Below are 7,815 nucleotides of genomic sequence, written 5' to 3' on the forward strand. Positions count from 1 at the left end.
GCTCAGGAAGGGGCCCCCCGGGCGCGGGGCGCCATCTTTTTCGCGTTTTCCCGCGAATTATTGACGTCCCGCTTATGTAATTAGCGGGGGCCGCGCCGGCCTCGCCATTGGAGCCCGCGGCCGCGGGGCCCCGCAGCGTCGCCCGCCGGCGCCCGCCCCCGCCCCCGCGCGCCCCCGGCCCCCGCCCCCCGCGCGCGCGCATCCCCGCCGCCCCGCGCGCCGGGCGCAGGCACGCGGCGCGACAGCACGGGGACGCGGAGCCCGCCGCGACCCGGCCACGCCGCGGGCACACGCGGAAGCACCGCCCCGCGCCGCCGGAGGAAACACAGTAGGCTGGGGCGCAGACCTCCCGCTGGCCCAGACGCGCGGCGGGCAGCTGCGGCCGCGCACTGACTGCCCGCCGAGCCGCCGAGCCGCCGAGCCGCCGAGCCGCCGAGCCGCCGAGCCGCCGAGCCGCCGAGCCGCCGAGCCGCCGAGCCGGGGCGGCGGACGGGACTCACACGCGTACACACACGGCCGCCCGCGCTCGCCGCCTGCACGGCGGCACAGCGACACGGCACCAGCCGAAGGTGGAAACGTACACAGCGCACCCAGCACGGACCCAAGGTCCCAACCCACGACACACAACAGAGACATTTACAGAGTATAGGCGTAGATACACACAAGCGGAGACACAGTTTGCACAGCATAGACACACAACAGAACATACGCGAAAGGTAGACGAGCAACAGGCATAGACCCACAACTCAGTAACAACAGACACAGGAGGGAAAGTACACCAACGACATATCGCACACAAACACAACACAAAGATACAATCGCAAATACATGCCACATACACAAACACAACGTATAAATAATCGGCACACGGTGAAAGACAACATGCAGGGTCCTAGGAATAGCAGACGGAGGCAACGGACATGGCCCCAGTCAGATGGCGTCCTTTCCTAGGGGAGAAAGGGCAGACTTGTCCCTATCCAGACTCACTCTCTGTGGGGGTGGGGTGGAGAACACTTGCAAACAACCGCCCACCCCATCCCTCAGCCCTCGCCTGACCTGCTACCATCCCATTCTGCAGACACCCCCGCGAGGCTGGACAGTGTGTGCATCATGGGTGTGGTCAGTGGACATCCCCATCCCAGCCTTCCTTGCTCACTGTCAAGTTGCCCACTCTTGGCCCTTTGCCTCCCAGCCGGGGGGGGGGGGGGGGGGGGGGTATGGTCTCCCAGCTGGCTGGTTCTGCCTTTAGGATGCGAGGGGCGGAGCCGATGGGAGGAAGGGCTTACCTCTGAAAGGCCAGCTCCACGGATTACTGGCTGTGGGACCCTGAGTTTCCTTATCTGAATAGAGTTGCTGTGAAGATTAGAGTTAATATTTGCACAGCCCCTGACACCCAGTGGGTGTGTTGTGATTGTTGTAGTTTGAAGCAATTACATACTCATTGAGGGCACCGTTGGGGGGTGGGGACTAGAGTGGGAGCCAGGAGGCCCGCCGTCTCAAGGGGGAATCAGGTGTGGGCACAAGCAGCGACAACACACACACATACGGGGGGCATGGTGCAGTGATCTAGACCGTGGGACTGGGAGAGTCCTGGCTTCGAGTCCAGCTCTGCCTTGGGGTCCCTATGGGATCTTGGGTGAGCTGGTCCCCCTTTAGGCCCCGTTTCCTCATCTGTTCAAAGGACTTATGAACACTACCCCATTTCACAGGCAGTTGCATAGATGAGGTTAAAATCAGATTATGAATGAAGATTAAAATAGCATAATGAAGGAGCAGATACTTTTGTAAAGGAAAAAAAGGTATGCAAAGTGAGTTGTTAAAGCCCTACACACTAGGAAGTAAGAAATGCCACCAGAAAGGTAGAGAGCGTCACCAGTGATTGTTTACAGGCGGCTCTAACTTTGAATTGAGAACAGAGTATAAATATCATGGGAAAGGTGGCACGTAGGTAGAATCTGGAAATAGGGAGGTGAGCTTTCCAGGTGGAGGGAATGGTATGTGCAGGAAGCCTGGGACAGAGCAGGCTGTGTTTATGGGGCTGGAATTAGGAGTGTGGAGGGAAGCAATGGAAGGTGAGGTTGGAAGAGAAGGTGAGCTGACTTTGGGGCTGAGCTCGATTTGCAGCCCACAGGCAAACCAGGGCCACTGAGCAAGGTGACAAGCTAAGCCGTGCATCTTCTAGAGAGAGCTGTGGGAAGTGCCATGATCTGAATTTGCTTTGGGATCTGGCAGGAGTGGCTTGAAAGTGGGGACAAACAAGACAAAGACAATCCAGTTGCTAAAAAAATAAAAACAAATGGTTAAGGATATCAATGGGCAATTCACAAAAGAGGAAATCTAAATTGTCAAAAATATGAAAAGAGGTTCAGCCTCACTGGTCATGTGAGACATGCAAACGAAAAGAGCCAGGCTACACCATTTCATATCCATCAGACAGGCAGAGTGAGAAGTCTGTTGTCGTGGGGCGAGTGGTGGGGTGTTAAGCACGTGGCACGGGTGGAACCCTCATACACCACTGATGGGGCTGTAAGTGGCTCCAGCTACATTGGACAAGTGTTGACAACCTCTAATAAAGTCCAAGATGCCCATATCTGCCACGCAGTGACCCTACTCCACTCACTCTGCCTATAATGCTGAAAACAGCCCTTAATTAATTGTCCATCCACAGCCGTCCAGATAGATAAATCATGATCTGTTCATACAATGAAATGATATACGGGGTGTAAAAATAAACCAAGGCTATAAGCTTCAACACAGATATTTTCTAGAAGAAAAAAAAAAAACCAGCATCAAGTTGTGGAATAGGTACAGTGTGATATAAAAAGGTTTTTAAAAACACTCAAAACTGTGAAATATATATATATACATATATATATGGACTATATATATATGGACACAGGTACAGAGAGTGCTAAAATGTGTGCAGGAAATCAAAGTCACTGAATTTACACTAGCAGTTACCTCTGGGAGAGTTGGGAATGAGATCAGAAAGAGACACACAGGGGATTTAATTCTATCTGTGGTGATTTATTTCTTAGGAAATTAAAAATATCTGAAGCAAAGATGGCAGAGGGTCAAGATTTGACAGAGCTGAGTGGCCAGTCCATAGCTGTTCTCTGCAATCCTTCTCCTTCTCAAGCCTGAAACTTTTTCTCTATTTTCTGTATGTTTAAAAAATTTGGAAATTTCATCTATTTGTTTTTAGTAGTCTACACCCAACATGGGGCTCAAACTGAGGACCCTGAGATCACCGCAGACTCTTCCGACTAGCCAGCCAGGCACCCCTGAAATATTTGGTAGAGACCTTGACGAGAGTGCAGCAGAGGAGGTTGGTAATAACACGACCTGTCACGTATGTGGGGCCATCACGGTTACGGCATCCTAACACATCTGTCGCGGAGGCCTGCCAGAGCTTGGGGAGCTGGGCAAGGCAGCCTCCAGATCCGGTTGCAGGGGAGAGAATAGAGGCCGGGTGACGTGATTTGTCCAGGGTCACGCACGATAGGGAGGGAGGAGCGGTCCCCTTCCCCTCAGCTGTGTCTCAGCACCTGCCCGTCACAGGAGACTATGAAAGGCCACAGAACCTCCAGGGGAGGTCACCCTCCTTGCGGTAATTCATCCTTCTCCGTGCACTGCACTGTTCTAGTTTTTTCTTCCGATGAAGGACAACTTGGAAAATAGGGAAAAGCACAGGAAGAAGATAAAAGTCACTTGTGATTTTCACGGTCTTTTAAGCTTTATTGAGGTATAGGTATTTCTTACACCATAAATCCACCTGCTTTCAAAGTACAGCACTAACTTATTTTGAGAGAGCATAATTTTGTTTCGGAAATATTTTCTGAGTGCTCTACAAAGAAGAAATGCTTTTCACAGATACAAATAATTATTGTTATAATACAATTTTGGGAAATAGCTATGGTAAAGTTACTTTTACCCTTGAAGCCAGGTGGCCAGCTAGGTGGGTCTGTGTTTCATTGCCTGAATTTGGGGGTCAATTTATAATGTCCCTGGCATGGAGGTGCCGAGAGTTTTCAAATTATAGTAGAAAGCAGGATTGTTAACACCATTTAAACATGAAAAACAACGACCACGACATCTGACAAGGTCAGACTCTGACCTATTGAAGTACTTGTGGTCTTGGTTAGCTGCCAAGCCATAAACACTTTAACCTGTGGCTTTTGGGGGAAATGAGAGAAGGCAAATGTCTGCCCCCTCTTCCAGCCCAGGAGGGGAGGAAAGAAGACTTCACTGAGACACAGGAGATCTTACGACAGGCCCTCCCCCCGAGCCTTCCTGTGGGACCCTAGGTGGGTCCCTTCCCGCCTCTGAAATGTAGTCTCCCCATCTGTTAAAGTGGCGCTTTACTCACATTTCCACATTCAGGAGCCTTTTAGGGAAACGTGCTGCGGGTGGGTGCTATGTGAGGAAGAGGGGGTGATGGCAGAGGGAGATATGTCATAGAGAGAAAGACACAGTCTCTGGCCTCAAGAAATGCCCGGACAGGACCGAGCTGGTGGGTGGGCCTGGAGGCACGGACCCATCAACAGGTTATTGTGATCGTGCATTAAGAGAGGGGTCAAGACAAGGAGTGGTGGCCTTGAGCAAATACCGGGGTTCTCTAAGGCCCCTCTGACAACATTATGTCATTCTGTGAACTGAATGTAAGCTTGGTTTCTCCCTCTCCGGGTGGCCTCAAGTAAGTCACTTCCGAATTTGGGCTTCGGACTTACTCACTGGTCAAAGCATAATTTAGAACGAGTAGTTCCTAGTCTTTCTCCACAAAGGCTCTTGTACCAAGATTTGACTACCAAACACCGCTTTTATTATAGGATAGTTATTTTGTCTTCTCTCTCGTATGAATTAGGTTCACATATTACATGCAATCAGAACTTTGATTGATATGATACAGATAGCGTGATTATAAAATATAGAATTGATAGATAGCTAGACAGACAACAGACACACAGGATTCATGCCCAAAGCAAGGGCACTGGGTATTTAGTCCATCTATGCCATTCTATGGTAGATGCTTCCAGAGAGGGTTACAGACATCTTTCAAGCCACTCTGCCTCCTTTGCTTTATGGTAGGATATTCATGATGATCACCAAGGTGGATGGAACATATGCCACATGCCAGGCATGCCCTGGGTTTCACACGAGCTATTATTACTCCATTTCACTCATGAAGAAACAGTAAACTTGGCAGAGGTGAGCCATGAACCCAGGTAGTCTGACTCCAGAGCCTTTAACCCCCATGCCCTTTGTCCCCTATGAACATTGCTATTGGGTCTCTCGTAGGGGCTTGTGCAGTTTAAGACACCCTAGATACATTGCACAATATTTCATCTTACGATAATAGTTTATATATGAATAGTGCTTTGTAGTTTACCCAGGGGACCCTCACGTCTCTCACTTCATCTCCAAAGTCACTATACAAGACGAACAAGGCAGGGATTATGAGTCCCCCGTTTTGCAGGTGATGAATCTGAGGTTGAGGTTAAGTGATGTGCCCAAGGCCACGTAGCTAGAACATGTTAGATACCAGCCTCAGGGAGCAGGAAGCCAGAACAACTGGAGAAGACCTTCCAAGTCAGGTCACCCACTCCTCATTTGTAGCTGGTGTCTGAAGAGCAGGTAAGGCTTGCTCAAGGTCATCCAGGAAAGATTTGTTCAAGGTCAAGTGGTAAATCAGCAGATGAGCCATCCTGTGATGGAAGCTTCTTTCTCCTTGCCCAGAGATTTACGTCACGTTGCTTTTGTTGGATCTCCAGCAGTCCTCTCAGGTTTCTCTATTGCCAGAACTTGTTTAAAAACCCTTCTGGTGGAGTGCTCTGTGATACGTGACATTCTCATGAATTTCAGAGGGAGTCTCTGCCTGGATGGGGGGAACACCTATGTGACCATTCAGCTTGGAGAGCCTGGATCCCGCCACCAGAATTCTACAGCTATTTCAAGATAATCCTCAGTCTTTTGCTGCCCTCAGAAGAAAACTCTCAAGTCTGGTCTCTGTCTTTGGTCTGTCCTGCTCCCCGATCTTTGGACCTAAAGTGGGACAGTAGTTCCAAGAAGTTTAGCTAGGACCACTCAGCTCTGCGTCTTATAGCAGCTTTTTCTAAGATTATAACTCAAAATCCCATAGGCCTCCCGCCACGGAGGCGAGGAAACATCTGAGCCAGAACTGCGTGGAGGCCGCCTGGCTTGTGTGGGAGACGCCCTGGGTAGGAGGCTGGGAGCTCAAGAGCTCTTCATTCCAGATGTGGCTCAGATCGTTAGTGTCTGGATCTCACCTGGGAGGCTTGGACAGGCCCAGGGCATGGGGGGGAGGGGCGTTGGTTAGAAGAGAGACTGAGGGGGGTCCAGAGCAGTGGGCACCCGGGAAGGAGGAGCTTATGGGGCTCACCAGGAGGCAGCCCTCTGGGATGGCCCTTCTGCAATGGTTAATTTTATGCATCCATTTGGCTGGGCCGTAGCGTGCAGGTACTTGATCCAACACTGATTTAGGTGTGGCTGTGAAGGTGTGCGGTAGATGTGGTTACCATCTGCAGTGAGTTGATCTAAGTGAAGATTACCCCTGGTAGCGTGGCTGGGCCTTATCTGATCAGTTAGAGGCCTTAAGAGCAAACCCTGGGGTTTCCCGGGGAGGAAGAAACGCTTTCTCAGGACTGTGGCAGTGACTCCTGACTGTCGTCAGCCTGGCCCGTGGACTTTAGGCGTGGCAGTCCCACAACCCTGAGAGCCAATTTCTTAAAATAAAGCTATCTCTAAATGAATGAGTGAATGAATGAATGATATATATATATATAGTGTGTGATATATATAGTATGATATATATATATATATTGTGTGATATATATATATATATATGATTACAGATTACTGATCAGGCCCTGACGGGCTCATCTCCTGAGCACCTGATGATACATAGGCAGGTCTCTCCCCCATTCCTTACCCTCCCGCACTCTGTCTGTATCCCCCAGCCCATCCCTCCTTCCGCAGACCATACCCTTGGGGTTTTCTTCAGCCTGCTTCTCCACACTCAGGATGGGGAAGGGGCCAGAAGGACCCAGACAGGAATGGGGTTGTAGAAGATCAAACCTGGTGGCCACTGGAAGGCCTGGAACCGTGTGGTGAGACAGAACAGGACCTTATGCGTGGCTGTTCAGGATGCCGCAGGGGGTCTGTCGGCTGGGATATTTCTATGGCATTGGCAACAGAGGCTGTGTCAACATTTTCATTTCAAAAATGGTTTTCCTGGTAAGAATCTCCTGGGTCAGTGCCCACAGCATGAAAGGTGGCTATTTCCTGCTAGCTCGGCAAACAGGATGAGGACCTATGGCCTTGTATCAGTCGGGATTCTTGGTTACAAGTCACCAGGACCGTCTCTGGCCATCTTCAGCAAGGAGGGACTTGTGGGAAGACAGTGAGGGCTCACAGAACCAACGAGAGGCTGGGGAACAGGCTTGAACAAAGGGCAGAGCCAAGGGAGTCAGGGAAACCCCAGCCAATGGAACGCTGCAGACACAGTCTGATCCAGGGGCCTCTACTGAGAGTGGATTTTAGCTGCGACGGTCCCCTCACCCAAGAGTCAGCTTAAGGAACAAGTCCCTGATTGGCTGAGACTGTATTTCACACATGCCCATTCTCTATCCAGGCAGGAGATGATGCTTTCGTAGTAACGGTGGCCATGGGAAATGAAGGCTAGTTTTTTTCCTTCCTTACAATGGGGAATTCCCCCCCAAAAGGGAACCAGGGTTCTAGGTGGGGATAGATACTGGGCAGATTCCAAGTAACAGCTAAACTTGGAGCTATCGTCTT

The sequence above is a fragment of the Halichoerus grypus genome, chromosome 14 (assembly GCF_964656455.1).
Source record: "Halichoerus grypus chromosome 14, mHalGry1.hap1.1, whole genome shotgun sequence".
NCBI classification, from domain to species: domain Eukaryota; kingdom Metazoa; phylum Chordata; class Mammalia; order Carnivora; family Phocidae; genus Halichoerus; species Halichoerus grypus.